Consider the following 20,831-nt stretch of genomic DNA (forward strand, 5'->3'; position numbering starts at 1 on the left):
AACCATCCAGGTACTGTACTCCTCATACAAACTGCAATAAATCCTTATCAAAGGATAGTTATTGGGCATGTCCAAAAAGCACAATTTACGAGGCAATATGTCATCTGTATGTGTCTGACATGCCCACTGTCAGTATGCCATGTTATGGCCTCATGGCCTGCAAAATTTCATTGCTGAGAACAAAGCCACTTTTGAGTTGCAGAATTCAAAGCAAAGGTCTGAACCACAACGCTCGTACGGAGGACTGAGTCTCAAGCCGAACCGTCCCAGTCTCTGAGAAGAGGTGGTTTCTAATGGAAACGCGACCAGACCCTAACCGTACGTCACCAGGGGGCGCCCCTCAGATTGTAACACTGGTGCACGTAGGGCGGGTGCATTCGAGAGGGAATCGTGTTCCGCAGACTTAACTGTAATACTTATCGTATTTGAATATTGTATTGGCTACCTTAGATAGGACAGAAATCGGTGTCCTTTGCCTATGCCCTAGGGGGAAACTGAGCCCATCTCCTAGTGTACAGCTAATGCTGATTGGTGGCAGAGACAAGATCCTTTGCAATGTTTTTTTCATTTGGCTATCCAGTAATTTGGCAATGCCATCCTTAGGTCTTCCAGCGCTGTGTCATAAGCCAGTTAAGGACATTTTGTCAGATCGTGATTTTTTTTTAGTAATTGACAACTTTTTTTAAAAATACATACGATCATCTCAATCTGATTTTTATGTGCAAAATAACAAAAAGTACTGCCAGAGGATTATTTTTTTCTGACGACTGACTATCTCCCACCTAGTCAAAACAGAAAGGAAGATTTTGTTATGGTTTACGCTTTATCGAGCACCAACCTCAAGATTAGTTATTTTTTTAATTGAGAAGGGAGAGGTGAATCTTTGCACTGCAAAAATTTTACTGTATTAAATCACAGGCGTTTTGTTCTGTGGTTGGTGTCGTTCTTCAAAGAGCAATTTGTATTACTCGTGCAATGAAAACTTTCAGGTAATGCAAGAAATAAAAGGGAAGTACTTTCCTGCTCTCCCCCTCCCCGCCCCCATCCTTCAAATGCCTTTCAAACTATCCAGCTGCAGGATCACTGCCAGTCTATACAAAGGCGTTTCCAAACCTTGTATAGGTAAAATTAACTAAACCCCTTCTGCTAACACAATAGCTTTTGTTGTCACATATGGTCAAGTTCCAAGATCTGTAACTATTTTTTCATAAAAGATTTTTCTACTGCCCAAGTTAATACATTACGCTACAGTAGCTCTGAATGGTATTGCTTATTTTCTTCAAAGCAACGGCCAGTTGTTTCTTCGGAGACCTTAGATCCCTTTGAGCAAAAAAGTTATAATTCAACGAGACTGAACTGCGACGACGGATCTTGTTTTAGCACACCAAAAAGTGCAATCCCTAGTACACGTTTAGTTGGGGATGAGGTGGAATCAGATCGGGTCACAGTGACTGACACTCGGTGTTCCAGCAACACAGTTTGTGAGAGGGAAGCTGGATGGGTGGGAGGGGGGAGGATTATGGCTGCACTCCTGATTAAATTTGCCCCCGAATTAATTCCATGAGCCCATTTCTGCAGGGATTCCGGGTAGTTCAAGGGACAAATCTGCTTTCCTTGGTTGAAATGTATCATTAACTGCGAGAAGCCCTCTAAACACGCCCACGGCTCCCAACTTTTCTCTAGGGAAAGGCAAGGCAAGGCTGCAGCAGCAGCACAGCAGGGTCAGGAAAGGGAAACTTGTCTTGGAGCCTAAACTTAATTCATGGACTTGTTTGACTCAGTCAACGTGCTGTGTGAAGAACGATTTACCCCACTTTACTGTCATGACTGATGTCAAGGATTGGGAAAGCACATCTAAAAGAGTCTGCTTGTGGGACTCCGCAGCAGACCAAAGAGGGACGAGATCAATGCAGTGGCCCCTCTGCAGGAGGAATCGCTGCTGCAGAATTTAAACAGCTTGTAAGAGACTATGGGAGGGATTTGATGAACTCTCTGTTTAAGTAATACTGCCTTGAAAGCACTAGCAAGACTTATTTGCCCCCCAAGATTCAGTGCAATAATTTGGATAAAAGGTGTCACTTAAATGCGCGCCTGCATGCCCTCTTGGTGAAAATCGCTCAGGGGGCATGTGTATAAATAGCACAGAGAGATGCTAGAGTGAAATTTAGGAAACTGGCAGGCGGTGTACTAAAGCTAGCTACCTCTTTTGTTAGATCGCGGGGATCGTGCTAGTAAAGGCTAAATATGCTACTGGAGTTTGCTTGCAATACCTTCTCAGTGTTTCTAAGTCAAAGTTTCTCACAGTGGCTTTTAGATATACGTTTAAAGTCTGGGGGACGGGAATTATTTTCAGCTTCCTATGGAGGCAAAGTATTTTACAAAATATTAGCTGAGGGGTTAGAAGGAATAGTTCAAATCATTAGGGTTATGACATTCTCCTATTTTCTTATCAAATGCACTCCCAAAGATGCCCAATTCTGATCAAAGTAGCATTAACATCCAAGCTCTGATTTTTTTGAGGTTTATTAATGTCATAACTGTAAAAGTCCTTTGGAGAATTTACAGACAAAACATCTGGTTCGTTAAAGCAAAGCTACTGAACTAAGAAAAACAAACTTGGCTGCTGTGTAAATTCAGATACCAAAACAATTTACATTCAAGCAAAGATTTTAGCCCGAAGGAAAACTTTTATTCATGTGTATTCAGGAGGTTTGGGAATTCACAGGCATTTTTAAAGAATTGTGTTCTAATAAAGTTGTGTAGATTTTACAAAATTTCTTTAATCTCGTCTCAGATTTATTATTGCAGTTAGAATTATTACTACCAATGCTTTGCTTTTACAGAAATGGAGTATTGTTTTTGGTGGTGGAATTTTTTTAAATCAAACTTGTCAGAGACATATTAATCTATTATAATGCTGATGTGTATGTTTCTCCTTTGTTCTTAGCCAGTAGAAAACAAGGTACTTTCTGCACATTTTTTACATTTCGATAATGCGTCACAAAGCTTTTAAAATATATGTTCATTCTCTCTTGAAAAACAGAAAACGATGACATATGACAATTGCATGTATTATGTTGTTTGTTTCAAACAAGCTATGAGAACTTTCAAAGTTAACAGGCAGTTTAATGCGGCTACTGCAAATAGATCTTTCAGAATATGTGCTTCCAATGTAAATAAGTGCATTAACCCAGATCTGCAAGAGATAGCTAGATCTTGTTCAGATAGCTCATTCCTTCTTTGGGGGCTTCTATAAGATAGCAGTAATTAGTCAAAGATGAGTATACTAAGAACTGAAATAGTCTTATGCTGCTCTTCCACAACAAACTTATTTTCTTCTATCTTCTTTACTTCTTCAAGGTACTTTAGCAAAAATTTTCTCTCTCACTCACCCTCCAGCGATAACAGTGCCTCGGTTCTTTTGCATGATAAGAACTAGTTCCTGAGATTCCCTATTTATGGTATTTTCTGTTTCATTAACTCTGTTCACATATTGGTTTATCACTACTTCTAGCCTTTCAAGAGGCCCAAACATTAATGTGGAACTCTTCTTAGATGCTTTAATTCACTGCTAATGACATTCAACTTGTGAAGACCAGGTCAGTTAGGGTTAGTTCTTTTGCCTTCACTGAAGAGAATGAAGACGCCAAAATTAACCAGATATTAGCAAGTTGAAAGTTATTTGGACTGAATGGAAAGTAGCCAAAGAGCAAGCAGGTCACACATCGTGTGTGAACCTCCTGAAAAGCAATCAACCAATAATAAAAATCAATCTCTGAAAGGAGCTACACCTATATTTAACCACACACCTCTACATTCCTTACTTATAATGAATGAGAGGCTAAACAGCAGTACTTTCCTTAAAAAAAGAAAAAGGTATAAGGAAATAGAAAATAACTCATTACTTTGTAAAAGGTATTTTTCTTCATCAGTTTAATACACTTTAATATTGATCTTTATTTATTAATAATCTCCTTAATAGTTAATTTCAGTGGAGTCTTTGTCGGTTCAGTGTGATACCTGCTTTTCTTTTCTATTCTTTTTCTTTTTTTATTTTGTTTTTAACAGGTTGGCTTCTTAGTAAATTTGTTACACTATGCTGCAGGAAAATGAAATGAATGGTGAAAATATACAGCCAAAGAAGGCCATCAAACTGTGGACACTGTTGAACTATAAAACATTCTTAATAGATGTGAAATTCAGAAGGGATAGCTGTCTAATTATGGAACTTTTCTTATAAATAATATGTGTCTTGTTTTAAAACTGTCGGTAAAAGCAAGCTTAAGGCTGAGTCTTATGTGCTGAGTCTTTGTGGTTATAGCCTGTACAGTCATCGATTTTATGCATTATGTTTGTAAATGTTACACTTAATAAAAGTACGGGTTCTGATCTTCTGTAATAGAATGTGACCCCAAAAGAAGCTGATGCACTTTACAGAATCTGCATTTTAGTCTTTAATTTGTCTGATGGAGAGTTCAATAGATTTTTTTTTCTTCCTTTAAAAAAAAAAATCCAAACAGTTAACACATCAAATTGTTCTACAACTTGCTGGTTGTTCGGGCACTTTATACTATACATACATATTATATATGGGGACAGCGAGAGAGAGAGTGTGTTACTATTTCTAATTCAACTGGGAAAAGCCCACCAATTACTGTTTACAAAAAGTTTAGCTTCTCACATTAAAAAGGGCTGATCTCAAAACGGTGCATTATTACTAGATTACTACCTCTCATAAATTGTTGTTGACCCTTCTAAAAACAAGATGAATGTTTTAATGTGTAGTTATGGTTTTCTTACAAATGTCTCCCTTAGTGATATCGTTAAGCTGCTGTTGTTGCAATCTGCTGGCATCTCCCAAGCATTTATCTATGTATACATGAATGAAGCTGCTCTTTGATATCTACTTGCCACAAAATTAATAAAGGCATGCCTGTGTCTATATATATATATATATATATATATAAACTGCAACAGGAAAAATATCAGCACATACATGAACCTAGACGAAGTCTTTATAGTTGAAGAAAGTAAGGGTAACTGCGAACTTGCAGAACCGCAATGCATAAAAACACCCTTTAACCCTTTCCCCTTGTATAAACCTTCTTGAATCCTTGATCCAGCGTCCAGTGTCCTATGCCATGCACGGTGTAGTGAAAGCAGTAAGGTTATATTGGAGCATGCATGTGGTGAAAGATGAGCAGACTTGGGGAAAAAACTCCTTGGAATTGCAGAAAATAATGATTGGCTGGTATAGAACTTTGCTTAGGAAGCTCTGGAGCTAACTAATAGAAAATCGACATAGTTTCTGGCTTGAAATAAGTATCTGCTCTCTCACACCTAGAAATAGTATGTAAATGACTGAAATAATTGTACACATCCTTACTACTTGTATTCTACTGTACTTTTCTAGCATATTTTAATCCATACCTTAAGTAGTTCTCATCTTGATTTTTGTTTTAACCAGTAATAAAGTCAGAGTTTTATGTTTCCCTTTAATTCAGTAGTGACTGTGAAAGTTTGTCTTAGCATCTCATGTTCCAAAACTAAGTGAAATACTCCATGTTGTACAGTGTCTGTTGCAGAACTTCATCCGGCTTGGCTAGCAGTCTTTTAAAACTGCAGTTTATACATTACTCAATATCTGTGTTTTATTTGATACAGATTTAGCGGTTTCCCCTGAAGAAATAGAGACTGCATCTGGTCTGAGTGCTTAACACGCTGATCCTGTCCATTCCTCCAGTCTCTCTCCACTGCCTTTGGCAATTATGTATCCTTTAGGATTACGCTAAATTATTTAGGTTTTCTATTTCCCAGTTTGTATGTAAAGGGGGAGGAGGGGAAAAGGAAGAATGAGTTATTAATTAAAGCCTAGTCCGTTATGTTTTCCGAGCCTGTCTAACATTTGTAAATACTTATGCTGCGGCTGATCCCCTCCTTCCTGGTTAAGTTGTTTAGTATGTTAGTTATTTGTATTGAATCACAGTCTATGTTATGTCTGATGTGTTGTCGTTGCAATGTGCAGTCAGTGTGACACTGATGGATGCGCCAATGGTTAGACGGACAGATGTTAGGGCGGATCTAACGGCATGCAATGCCATAGCAGCAAGGGGGGGGGGGGGGAGCGAGCGAGTGAGAGAGACTGGGCTAAAAACATCCCGATTCAGTGAAAGTCGCTTATTTCTGGTGCAAACAACGCAGCCAGACACACACACACACACATGATTTTTGGAGGGGGGGGCGGGTAACGTTTCAGTGTAGTCTCTTAAGCAGATCTGATCGTTGCTTCTGTGGTCAGATACTATAACTGTGAGAAGAAACCAGCAAATATCAATGAAATGGAACTGAGCGAATTTGGCAGCACAAGCGGCATTTGACAACTCACCATTTTCTTGTTTGCAAGAAATGTTTCGTTTTCCCCCAACAGTAGCAATTTCCCGGGGACTTTAGGCGATTGCGATATTTTTTTCATCCTAAAGATCGGCTTTTTTTTTTTTAAAAAAAAAATTATAATAATACAAAAGGCCCCCCGCCCCCCCAAAAAAACGTCTCCACCCTTTCATGTAAAGTATTTGAATTTCCTGCAACTTGAAAAGAGAAGCAAGAGCAAAGGAACGTCAAGTCGGCTTTACAAGATGAGAAGAGGCAACAACATCTGCACTTAGTAAGGTATTTGGAATTATCCCAGAGCTTGAAGAATGGGGGCGAGTGGAGATTTTCTGATCTTACCGTAAAAGTGAGATCATCCTTTCCCCCCCTCCCTGTGAAAAAAAAAAAGAGAGAGAGAGAGGAGGAAAATTATTTGCTACTGGTGTTTGCTTCACTTCTCCTAAGTAAAGAAGGCATCTTGGGACTAAGACGATTGTCTGTGATTTGCTGTAGCTGTCATTAAATATCTATCAGCCACACAAAGGAAGGAGGGGGGAGTGAAATTGGCAGCCGCGAAGGTGTTTGGCAATCGCTTCTGATCCATGTTCGTAAAGCACTTGAAACACCGTTAGAGTCCATCCCCTCTTTTCTGATGTACATTATTGCAACCCAGGAATACACAATCAAACTCACACCGCATCGATTCGCCAGCGCTCGCTAAACCCAGGATTTCACCAATGAACTTGGACCTCCCCCCACCCCCAAAAAAGTAATCTTCAAAGGAGAGTTTGTGAGTGAGTGTGTGTGGCCGGAGGGGGGGATTTTTGCAAGCAAGTGCTGCCCAGTCTCCCCAGCGAAGGCGTCTCGGGGCACTGCAAAGATTGAAAGAATAGAAAGCTAGGCAGCATTACCACCTCCCCGAGCCTCCAGCCGGAGCTACTTCGCGAGACGTGCACAGACAGACGGAGAGGTGCAAAGTGGAGTTGCTCGCTGCTTGGGCTCCAGCAAGGTGTGCGCTGTACAAGCCGGGGCGCTGGAGGTGCGTTTGCTGCGGCAGCAGCAGCCGGCCAGCTCCCCAGACCCGGGGCACGCTGGTAAGTTGGGAAGGAGGGAGGGGACGAGGAGGGAGGAAGGAAGGAGTGGGTGGGTTGTTGCTGTGTTGTATTTTTTAAATGCACCGGGGAGGGAGGATCAAACAATGCTCCAGGCTGCCCGGAAAGGGGGTGGGGGAGTTTGTTTAAAAAGCAAAGCAAAAAGATCCCCAAAGCACCACTACGCCCTTAGAGGGTCCGGTGTCCTCCCCCCCGCCCCGGGGCTGCTCAGTGTCACTGCCGGGTAGCTGGGCTGCTCCTGCCGGAGCCACGCCGGGCTGTCTGGCTCCTCTCTCGCCCCATGACTGATTTGCTGTCACCGTGCAGGGAGCGGACCTGCCCTGACACATCAGGCCTTTATGGAGAGAGGGTTCCAGAGCTTAGGTGGGTGTAGCTGGGGGAGGGGGCAATTGCACTGGGGCCCCCAGTTCGGGGCTCCCCGACAGCCTCCGTAACTGGGCTGACATGGGAGCAGTGGGGTCCCAGCGAACACGATGTACCGGGGCCCCACATTTCTCTCGGCGGGCTTGGCGGTGGCACGGCTGGGGGGCTGAGATGTGGGCTCACCGGGCAGAGACGGGTGGCGTCTTCCTGGGCCTGGGTGGGCAGCTGTGGGGGCGTCCCTTGCCCTGGCAGCGGGGGCAGGAGATGGGTGCACCTGGCTGCAAGGGAGGGAGCCGGCTCCTCGCGGGGGAGGAGAAGTGAGGGCCTCGGGGAGGGGTGGGGGAGCCCTTGGTTACACGCTGGGCTGGAGTGAGTCCCCTGGCTGTGGTGGGGGACCCCTCGGAAGGTGGGAGAGGGGGTCCCTGGCTAGAGGCAGCGTGGATCCCCTTGACGATGGCTGGCAAAGTTGGGAGGTGTCCAGCATGTGGGCACAAGGAGGGGTCCCCCCCGGCTGTCGGAGGGGGGGGAGGGGATTCGGGCCCCCCCCCCCCCGCAGCCCGTCCCTCTGGCGGCGCCTGCGGCGCGCCGCGCAAAGAGTTAAGGCGCGGGCCGGGGGGAGCGCGGTGCCCCGCTCCCGCTCCGCAGACTAGTTGGAGTGACACTGCGATCATCTCGTTTCCCTTCAAGCTTTGCCTGTTGCCGCCGCCGCTCCAGCGCCGAGCCGGGAGCCGGAGCCAGGGAGCGAGGGGCGCAGCCTGAAGCTCTGCCGACTCCTGCCAGCGACCCCCCCTCCTTTATGCCGTGATCTCCGAGCCCGGCCAGGCACCGGGCGTGCGGGGCTGGGCGGGGCGGACGGCGGGCGCTCCCCGGCCCTCCTGCGCGCACCCCTCCTCGGGGGGCTTCCCCGCCGCCGGCCTCTGGGGCGATTTGTCAAAACTTCCCCCTCCGCCTGCCCGCCTCCCCCTGCGTGCCGCCGCCGCCGCATGCACAGCCGCAACACCCCCCAGCCCGCCCGCCGAGCCTGGAGCCGCTCACCGGATCTCCGGGGCTGAAGCAACTCTGCCCACCCCCGCCCCGAGGCAGCCCACCCCCTCCTGGCACCCGCGGCGGCAGCAGGAGCTCAGCATGCCGAGGAGGAAGCAGCAAGCGCCCCGGCGCGCAGCAGGTACGAGAGCTGCCTTCCCCGGCGGTTTGTTTCTCCCCTCTCCTCTCTCGCTTCGCCTCTGTCTCTTTCATAACCGCTCTCCGGCGGGCAGAGCTAGTTGGGTTTGCGCTGAGCTTCCCTTCTGCCTCGCTCCCCGGGATTGCACGTTGCACGCCTTGGATTTTGCAGAGTAAACTTGGTCAGGCAGACACATCACTGTGGCTCCCCCCCCCCTTTGGGGCTGGAGGTTGGGCATGATGGTCTTTTTTCCTACTTTTGGTTTATTCCCAGCTCCCCTGTTCCCTTCCCCCCTCCCATTCCTCTGTTTTGGGGACAACACTTTGTGAAAACGAGGGATATAATAGAGGTGAACGTTGAAAAGATGTGTGTGGCTATAGGGGTGGAGGAAAAGAGAGGTAAATGTTGCTCATTTCCAATCCCTGCTTTGGCACTCACTTTGATTTTCTCCCCTTCCTTCCCTATACAATCTCCATCCCCTTCTTTCGCACACTCACAAGCAGTTTGTTAAAGACATTGATAATTTCTTTGTAAACAGCTAGTGTATGTATGTATTTATGTATGTATGTGTGGTAAGTGGCACAGAGTGATATTACAGGCTTGCAATATTACTTTAAGATCAAACCATAGACAAGTCTCCTTTATCCAAGTTTATCTTTCTCCCTCTTCCCCTTGTACTGCACTGTAGACACCTCCACTGGACCAACAGATCTGCCTAGTTGGTCACTTTCTTTGGCAACCTCTTTCCCAATCCTATTGATTTTTTCATTTATGAGCCCAAACTGGGGAGCTGCAAAGGAAACCAATGCAAAGGGTGTGTTGTCCGATAACTAGCCAGTATTTTTGATGCTGGGTTTGCATTACCCCTCTTTTTTTTTTCTTTAAAGAAATTCTTTTCTGGGCTTTTGCCCTTGTGGATTTTGTTCTGTTTCTTTATGCCTTGAATGTCAGCTCCTCTTAAACTTGAGCAGCATTTTCTGGAAGGACCAAATTGTGGGTGGAGGGGTGGGGGAAAACCCAATAAAAACGTTATTTTACAATAATGGAGGTATGTGGGGTGGAAAAAGATTTCCTTGGCCTGTTGCCATCCTTGATTTGATGGCTGATTGATCGCCTGTCATCTGGCTGCCTTTGATCTATTCATTCCCGATAAACATCAATAAATCACTTGCCATGGTAACGCCAGACTCAGTGACGTCATATATGGCCTGTCAACTCTCTGTCAGTGCAACTTTAGGGACTTTTGGTTAGTTTTGTGACATAATCACATGGACATGCATTTTGATATGGATGATACTTACACTGAATGGATAGAGATATAGTCTCTCTCTTCATTAGGAAGGGTTAGCTATTTTGGGGACCAATAATTTAAGTGTAGACTGAAGCACTCATGGTGCATTCTTTAGGAGGGACCCAGATGTATGCATGAATGTAGTAGTTTGCCAAGTGGTTATAGTAATACTTTTAATTAGTCCATTCAGTGTTCCCTACTAAAACTTAAATAAAGTAATCCTGCTACTTATGAGAGCATTATCAGAAGAAATGCTTTAAAACATCTGCCAGTGCACTTAGAAATATGTCAAGCTCTCAAAATGGCATGATTTGAACTTAGTAAGCAGCAAGCAACACAATGAATAACATAAAATATACACAACTGTATGTACATTTCCTCACCTCCTTAAGTGTACACTTAAGTTTAACATACTGGTTTTTGTAACAGAAGAAACTATACTTGTTCACAGTAGATTTTGTAGTCTTAGTCTACATACTGACATTTGGAAAGTTTGGAACGTTTTAAAGTGCAATAGTAATATACTCTAACAAACATTTTATTTAAATAATACACTTTAATATGTTGAATTTCAGGTTAGTGCCATCAAATAATGATACTTGTAAAATGGGTTCAAAACTTTGTCCTTCAACATAATTTGAAAAGTCTAGGCTGTAAATGTAATTCAGTTTTTGAAGAACTTGGTTTTCAGAAAAGTTGGGTATATTCTTCAAAGAGGTGAGCTATAGTTTGGACTTTAAGACTCTAGGAGAATCTTTCCCTGGTGAACTCACACATTTTGAAGTACTCTGTCTTTCTGTTTTTGGTTTAAGTGAACTAGTCATGATGTATGATTTATCTTTTACATTTAGTAAAAATGTAATCTTTACATTTGTAGCTTTTGGGTTGCCACATAAAACATAATTATTATGATCATTGCCTCCTGCTAAATGCTGTTTTATTAATCAGCTTGGAAATGTTATTTTTCCTATTGGCAGCATAGCCAAAAGTATTTTTACACTTTTTAAAAACAGCTAAGAAATAGCAGGTTAGTTAAGAAATATTCATTACAAAAACTTGACTGCAGGACTAATAGGAGATGGAAGAATGGTTTTGCTCTATCAAAATGACCCGTCAAAACGACTTTGTTTCATATTTGATTTAATTGTCTCTCTCCTGACAGGCACATTCATCAATAGCTTAATGGTCAATCAGAAGTTGGCAGAGTGAGTGCTTTCATTCTTTCCCATACACTAGCTTTGGCTTTACTTTATCAAAATGCCTCTGCCTAATGGATATGAGGGATGTAGAATGACTGAAGGGCTACTTATTTAAGAAGAGTGGGGGGAAAAACACCAAAACATTTATGCTGTTGATAAGTGCATGAAGATAAATAAGTGAGCTGTGTGAGGGTTTTTTTTTTTTTTTTTTATTATTATGAGGCACAAGAAACTTCTCATTTTTTCCCTTCTTTTTGGCTTCACAGCTGCAAGTTATAAGGTTCATGACTGCTTTTGTGGCATACTGAGAGTGATGACAAATTGATTGCTTTGTACCGGTAGACCGAAAATAAATAAATAAATAAAAGGACTGGGAGGATGGGGGGAATTAAAGATGTCTGCTGATTGGTAATTCAGGAAATCCAGTCCCCAGCAACCTTGAGAATACTCGAGATTTTTTTTCTCTCCAAACTGAAAGGTCCGCTCAGCCATAAAAAAAGAAAAGTTGTTTTGCCAGCTTCATTAGTGTTCACCTAATTAGCTGTAAACCTGATGGATTCCTGACAGCTTTAATGATTGGAGATGACAAGCTCCACGCAGTGTCATCCAGCAGAATTAGGTTTGCAGCTAGTTTGATGTAATCAAGTTGATATTACACAGTCCTGGTTGCCTTTAGTTGTGCATTAACTCAATTTTCTGCTGCAGGTGACAAATGGGCTTTGGTACCTGGATAATCATGTCATAGGAATTAGGGCCCTTTTAATGGTCTGGAGTAGAATAACAACAACAAAGAACTCTCAGCAGCACAGAGCTTGCAGACATAACAGACAGGTGCACAAATTCTTTATGTCTAGCCCAAGTGTTAACACCACACTGTAGAAGACTAAAGCTGTCTCTAAGAATCAAGAATCTATAAAAATGAAAATTTCAGTTTGTTTGCTTTAAGACAGATGAATATCATGGATAAATTAGGGGGGAAATGTCAGAGGATCATAGTTTTTAACTACACTTGTTAATGCAAGGGAAAGATCTAAATTACAGTTGCTGTTCCAGTGACTTTTGCCATTTAAGTTAGAAGGGAGAAAAACACTTATTAGTTAAAGGCTACTGTCTAGGAGAGCTAAGCAATACTATACTAATGGAGGCTAGTCTGGTTCATGCAAACAATAATTATCTATCTTTAAATTATAGCTTTTTTTTTTTTTTTGTGTGCAAACATCTATTTAAAAGATCAAGACAATGTGGTTTAGTTCTCATTGACTGAAAAGACTTAATACACATTCTCTATACATTCTATTCTCGCTCTTTAAAAGGACTGGAAACTGTAATGATTTGTTGGAAACTCATTTACGTTTTTGTATTGAATGAAACAATTACTGGTTTCAGGTCCAGACAATAATGCTGCATTTGAAACCTCTTATAGAACTTGGGGCCATGATATTTTTTCTACTAAAATGTGTTCTAAACAGTAGAAATAATCCACACACTTTCTCTGCTCTATTTAGCTCTCTAAACCCAACCTTAGTGCTTACATGCTGAAGAGGCACATACCATTAACATGAACACTTTAATATAACTGATAGATTAATTTTCAAAGGTGCTGAGCATCTCTAGTTTCCATTGAATTCAGTGGTGTTTGTGGGTTCTCAGCACCTTTGAAAATCAGGCAAAAGTGTATAACAAAAATTCTGTTGAGAGATAACACATAGGTCTTTAGACAGAATTCTAGACATGCAGATATGAGTTCAGGAAGTTGAACGCATTTCCTAATTCATGGGAATTGCTTGAAGCTACATAAATGCCTGGCAACTACATACATACCCCAAAAAGTAAATGTAGCGATAAAGTAGACTACCTATAAAGGTACTTGCAGTGTCAGCCCTTGGTATGTTATTTGCCTCCAAACCTGCCACATATTTTTCTGTTGGACAGAGATTCTTCCTAGCAGCAAGCTGACAAAATGATTAGTTATGGCTGTCCTCTGCTTTTTTTCTGCAAAGTGTGAGGAACAATGCAAAAAGAAAACGGGGCATAAATGTAAAAAGGCCTGATAGATTCCACTGAATATCCTGCTGGAAAACAGAATTTTCGAGAATCAGCTGCCATTGCTCCCATTAGCTTGACAGCTGTCAATTAGGGCTTCAGTGCTCTCCTGGGCCACAGTTTATTGCGTGCGGTTGATGTTGTCATTTTGTTCTCAGTTTTGCCTTGAGCGCTATCATGAGCAGGAGTGAAATAGTCAATAACTGATGTATCAGCAGTTATTTCTTAAATTGGCTCACAAGTCTGCATTTTTCCTCTTTTTACTAAAGATTGTTTTGTAAAGTGATTAGAATGAATTGTGACTGCTGCAGGGTTATGGGAAATGCAGTGAAGCTAGGGTGAGTTAGCAGGATTAGAGTGGTTCCTTTTTGTCAATGCTGTTTTCAGGATTAGTGTAAACTAGAGTATAGAAAAGATCACAAAGATCACCTTCAGGGTGAAGTGCATGGTAAATTTTAAAGTGTGTTGTGTACATGATTACATATACATGTAGTGATAAATGAGTGAGTGAAAAGAAATCATTAACCATAGCGTAAAGTAGTCTCACAAGTAGCTTTCTGTACAAACCTTGTAACTAGCTAGCCTTACCATACAATAGTCTAGATTTTAATCCAATGTTTTGACTGTTTCTCAGGTCATCCAAATATAGTCTGGTAAATTTGAATACAGCCCCATTTCGTGACACAACTACTAGATCAACTGTAAAAATGCCTAAAATGCTATATTGCAAAGTAGGGGTGCATGTGTGTGCGCGTGCGTGTGTGTGTGTGTGTATAGTACTGAAAATAACATACATCTAGCGCAATCCTGTGTTATCTGTAAATTACTTGAGATGTGCTGTTTAGTAAATGATACTCAGGTCTTCAAGTGTGGGATTTTTTTTTTCAGTTACACCCCAAATTGTGGTTTATGTGCTTGAAGTTAAAAACGAAAGGTGAATACAATATATTGTATTTAGTAACAATGATATGGACTGGTACATCCAGACAGATAATATGCAGTTGTAATTAGACTGAATAGACAGGCATTCATTTTTAAATTCTTTGACACATGCATAAAATAGTCATATAATAAGATAAGATGACAATTTTATGTTAGGTTGATAAAGTGTCCCGATACATGCATTTAAATGTCTGTAAGCCCTTTTTTATCCAGACAGATTAATTCTAGTTTCCAGCATTTGCAGTTAGTCATTAAATTAATTTTAAAAATCCCACTAAACAATGGATGTGTTCCTTTTTTGTGTGTCATTACCTAAAGCATGAAAACTGGAAACATGTATTCAGTTAGTTTTTCCTTGATTTCAACATTACTAATAAATTACATCAAAAATTGGTTCAAAGGATTCAAGCCATCATCCATGAGCAGAATGCATTGTAGTTTTTTAAGAATAATAGTGTAGAATAGAACATTATAAGTGCTTGAACTTGTTTATGACCATTTACATGAAAAAACTGTAATGGTTCAGATAAAGGGATTGTTATAATAAAAAATATAAGACTTCTTCCCCATAATTTTCCCAATTTTACCACTGAAAGACATTTTTTAGCCAACAGATAGTCCATCAGTATTTAATAGTCTACAGAATTTAAACACTTTTTATTGTAATCATAAAGATTTCCAGAAAACAATCAGTGGTATATACTCCGGGAAAAAACAATCACCAAAAGGTCATAGAATACCTGAAAGCTTTTTGCCATTATCTTGTTTGCTGAGACAGTAAAGGTGTGTCTCTTCAAGAATAATCTAACTTTGCGTTTGTGCTTAATTATAAATTATTAATTCATAATGTCAGGACACGTGTTATTAATTATGACTCTCTTTTCTTCATCCAGAACAGCTGTTTGGGAATCGGGTAAGTTCACTACATTTGTTGGCATGGGAGTTCACCAAATGAAGAACTCTCCATTCCCAACCCACGTTACCACTCAACTCCCCTTCTTTTCATATTAGGTTTTTCTTAAAGTGGTTAGAGTAAATTTGACATTGTTTAGAGTAAACTTCCGATCTTTCACATAATTAAGCACATTCACAATAAACAAACATTTTTGTGGAGGTGGTTGTTATGTGCTGGCCATGAATAATTCTTGTTTTAGTAAGGCTATCTTAAGGTAGAGAGGTCAAAAGGGCACCTCCATAAGCTTCTAGTGGGGGAAAGTAATACAATTTTCATGCCCCTCTACCAAACTCCCGCCAAACTTAACAAGTTTATGTAGAAGAAAGAGCTGTTTTATTATACGTTTGGAATGACTGAAATTCATTTACTTTTGATATTTCATTTCTATCATTAAATTGAGCCCTGTGTTTCAGTTTCTTATGTGTTCTTTGTGGAATGCATGTTGCATAAAATAGGCAATTTTTAATGAACAATTTAATGTAAATGGGTTTTGAATTTAAATTAATATTAATGAAGCTTTGAGTGAATTTATTTTGCATACGTAAAGGCTTGTAACTCTTTCACCCACACACTCTTGTCTTTATGTACTAACACATTTGTTAGGTGAATTGGCTAGTTTCCATTTTTTGTGATAAAAAATCTTTAATGGATTTTATATGGTTATTTGTGCCAGTTCAGCTTTAAACAGGCCAGTATCTCTATTTTAAAAATATACTTGATTTTACAAGCACATGTGAGTAGTTAATATTTTAAACATCTATTGCCCCTTTGTTTCTTAAATTTTTGACTTTAGTTTTGCCTTTATGCTTGGGGAGAAATTTATTCCGACAATAGTTACTACAATCAAGATGTTTTCTTTCTTTGGCTTACCTCTAATGCATTATGTATTCAGGAATGATGGGATGTTCTATAATTAATTCTGTTAGATGTAATTGCTATAATCACTTTGATGCTACACATAATAAAAGTAATATGGTAAGCATATGATAAAATATAAACACCTTATTGTAACACTCTAAGTAAAATTCTTTTAAAAAAATCTTGTTTAAAGCTAAACTTCCTGTTCCTTATTTTGTCAAAGATGACACTTTTATTTAAATGACATTAATTTTTAAATGAATGGATTTTGGAAATGGGAAAGTCTCTGACTGGTGGAGAATCTCAGCTAGTTGTGTGTAATCCATTAAAAATATAGTTAGTTAAGAAGCTAATCTTTACAGATGCTGCCAGTGATGTAAATATCACTGTATATCTCATGAAATAAGAGACAAATTTGTATGTTGTATTAAAATGAAATACATAGTAAATAACAGAAACAGAGTAGTTATCAATTGAATACTTGTAGTGCAGAATTATGGGAAATATAAAATGTATGAAGCTTAGCAAGTAACAAGAGCGGAACTTTTGTGGGTATAGGCCCAAGTGGGGATGACTTTTTTTCTTTTTTTTAGAAGTAGCTTTGAATGATTGTTTGCAAACAGTTTTTTGATAGGGAGGAAATGGGGGAAAAGATGTAAAGTGGGATAAGCAGTGGGATATTACTAAAACAGAAATGTTGATGTGGTCATAGTTCTTAATTAGTTGCACTCATACTTAATGCTGCAAAGATCACTTGGTTTTTGTCTACATGCTTGTAGGTCTCTCCCCAACCCAGTCATATTTTACTATCCTGTGTTTTCTAAGCAATTGAGTATACAAATCAGGCTTAGAATGTGAACTATAAAGAAAAGTAGAAAAATACAGTTAATGTAGAGTGAAAAAATATCCCCCCCCAGTGTTATTTTCAAATAATACATAGTCTTTGTGTAGAGGGGAGAAGAGGTATTACGTTTAACTTCTGTAAGCTGAACAAACAATCCCAAACCGACCTCTTACTGAATTGTTCTAAAGGAAGAACAGCATAGAGCAGGGTGCTGTTTTTGAGTATTTCTGGGACTGGGCTCTGTGCCTGAAGGCCTTTTCCTGCTAGGTCAAGCCTGTTGCTGGAGGGCCAGATCTCAGCAGGGGCCTCCTGAGGCTTGGCGAGGCTGTTCAAGACTGGCAGCCATCAGTCATCCATCTGTGACACAGAGTCTGTTTTTGATGGCAGGGATGATAAAAGGCCTGGGAACTGTATAGGCCCTTGTAATCAGGGCCAGTGCTGACATCCTTCTCAACTTTGACAGCTTCTTCCTTTTCTCTCTTCACCGCCAAGACTGTCTCAACTGAATTTTTTTTCTCTCTCTTGTTTCATGTACTTGATCAGTCTCAGATGCTGGGAATTATTTTTTTCTGAAGGGAGGGGGAGTGTTTCTTTTGGTTTGTGGGTTGGGCAGGTGTGAGAGGAAGTCTGTTTTTTTTTTTTTTTGTACTGTAGGCCTGTTGCTAATTAATGTTCCTCCATAAGATTCTGTCGGAGTTGAGTAATGTTTTTGATCTTTATGCCTGATAACTGCATACTTAATGAGATTTCAAAGCTGTGAGTGCAGCTCCCTACAATTATTGACAGATGCCTTTTCTTTGCCATTGGGTTCAGCTTCATAAATCCTCTTGCAGTAATGAGGTTCAGAAGTGCCACCCTGCCAGTGAGCTAATGAAAGAGGGGGGGAGGGAGGGAGCAGCTCAAGCCTGCCTGACACATTTTTTTCCTTTAAAATTTACTATGCAGATGTCAAGCTGTGGGACGATTACTTCAAACATGCTAATTTTTATCTTGCTTTTGTGTCAAGCCTGCGTGCCATTTCCCCCCCCAGTAATAAATAAAAATAGAAACCTCAACCTATTTAAATTTTATCATGGATCATAACTATTGAAGACTTTGATAGATGTATGTTCTTTTGCAGTTTCCAGTCAGTGGAACAGTTTTTTGAAATCTGAAGGGCAGAGAGAGGATGGAAAAAAAAAGCTCCTTGGGCCGCACGTCAGCCTGCCCTAACCATGCACTTGAAACATCGTAGATTTCATTTTAGAGTTCTGAAACTAAATCCTGGTGGAGAATAGCCGCACCATGCCAAACAGTCGATTTCCTTTTCAGCAGAGCCATATATCACTGACCCACCCTTTCCTCCTGACAGAATGACATGTGTCATTTATCAAATGGTCCCTGCCAGACAGCGAGGGAGGTGTGTGTGTGTGTGTGTGTGTGTGTGTGTGTATGGGGACAGCATAGTTTCATGCAGTGCTGTCTTTTTCCCTCAGTAAAGCATGGCTACAACAGTAGTGCTGATTTGGGGAGAGAGAAAGAGACAGGAAGACAGAGAAAGTGTATGTGTGTGTGGTGAGAGGGGGGGTAGATTAGCAGAGTGACTGAAGAGGTTATGTTCTTTCATATTAACTGCTAAGTCCTGTTGTTCAAACCTCTTAAGCTTTTATTCCCCCTCTTCCCCTCCACCCCCATTTCTCTGTCTCTTTTTTTTTTCTTTCTTTCTTTCTTTAGTTTGGCAGTTGGGAGAAACTGGCTGACACGTATCATTCAAGCAGCACCAGCTTGCTGGGGGTTGTGTAAATGAATCTGGGAGCTCTCAGTTTCACATGATTCAAACGTGCATTATTGAAGATGGATGTTCCTTAAAAAAAGATTGATGATGGATATCAGGCTTATAGTGCCATTTATCATTTTGAATATTATTTAGACTTGCCGTGTAAAGCTGTAACTTGAGAGCTGGATGAGCTGGGACAGAGTGGAGGCCTCGATGTGCACGTTTTGATTGATGGCTTTGCTTTCTCATTGTTTGTTACCAGATACTAGCTGGTCATTATAGGAGTGCCTTACAGTTGTTTTAGGGGCTGGGTTTGTGTGTGTGTGTGAGAGAGAGAGCGAGCGAGCGAAGGAGAGCGCTTCAATGGGATAAATTTAATAATTGTAATAACATAGACAAATCTATGGCTTATTGCAAGGATACAGGCAAGCTTTTGCATGACCACAGCTACATACTGTACATAACATTAAAATATAAACAGGACTGTAGCTGCTAAAGTAAAACATTGTCTGACATTGTCAGGTCTAGTATAAAAATATGCTTTAAAATATGCATGTGAAAAGATTAACACAATCCAACTTCTTTTCAGTGACTGGCTACATTTTGATACTACAACCGTGAAGAAAGCCATGTTCTAGTAAAATAATTATTTCAGTGTTTACAATTTTCACTTCCATCCGCCTTCTCCACCCATTTCAGGGAGTCTTTAAACTTTAGAGTTTACCTCCAGATGCTTGGTACCTAGGCTGGCTGGTTTTTCTATATGCTTAGCCAGGGTAAGCACTTACTTTTTTTGAAGTACTTCTGCTAGTACCAGGACATCCCCACCTGCTGGAAGAATTAAGGATGCAGCCTTGTATGAGCAATTAGGTCTTGAGTCACTTGGAACTGTAGGCAGTGACTATCATGAAATGTGTACTTAGTGCAACAATGTAATGCAGTTTCAGAAATGAGTAAAATAGAATCCTAAAATAATCATGCATTCATGCACAAGCATTTGGGGCAAGCGGTTCAAGATCAGTGCCAAGTATGACTTTATTTGAGTTTGCTAATTGAATTTAATATTTCTTGTATGGCACATACTGTAGAAATTAAATAAAAATGATGGTAGGAAAAGTTAGACTACAATAGCTTTTCATTAAAATAAATCAGTTTTAGCTTACGTTAGTTTGTAGAGGTAGATAATATTTTTGAATCATTGTTGAGTCATGAACTTTTTTCTTGATTGCAAAAAGCGTTTTTAGTAGGAAAGAGTTATAACAACATCTAATAAACAATATATAGCACGATGACATGCATTTCATAAAATGATCACTAACTTTGTGTAAGTTTTTTAAACAAAGTTTAGCAGAGATCTGATGTTTATTATTCCTTCCACAAATCCCTTTCATTTTACTTTTTGTATTGTTTCTCAGCAGCCAACAATAAGGAAGAGTCAGATTTATATACTTCATTAAAATCCAGTATTACAGAAACTATAAAAAAATATTGTTTTCTATAGAGCTTTCTACAGAAGAAGGAAAAACTTTGATCTCCTACCCTTGCACTTGTGCGACATAGTAGGTAATTGAAGTACAAGTGCCAATTTGCTGGAACAATTGTAAACACACCTTGATACAAATGGCATCACTGCATTCTTACTGATTAGAAAACTTTGCTATTAATAGACACAAAGTCCATTTCAGGTGTAATTGGTAAGGAGCTGAGTGCACTCATGGGGAGAAACCTTGTTTTGTTTTTTGTTCGCTTTTATTCTTATCCCTTTTTTCAGTTTTATAGCTGGAGACATGATTTATTGCAGCCATCCATCTTTGGGGCTCATCCATCACATCCTGGTTGCTAGGCAATCATGGCAGCAGCTGTTTGCTTTGAATCAGACAGAAAAGTTGTCAATCATCAAAGGCAGGTGAATAGCATTAGAAACACGCTATTGTCAG

The sequence above is a fragment of the Emys orbicularis genome, chromosome 14 (genome assembly GCF_028017835.1).
Source record: "Emys orbicularis isolate rEmyOrb1 chromosome 14, rEmyOrb1.hap1, whole genome shotgun sequence".
NCBI classification, from domain to species: domain Eukaryota; kingdom Metazoa; phylum Chordata; order Testudines; family Emydidae; genus Emys; species Emys orbicularis.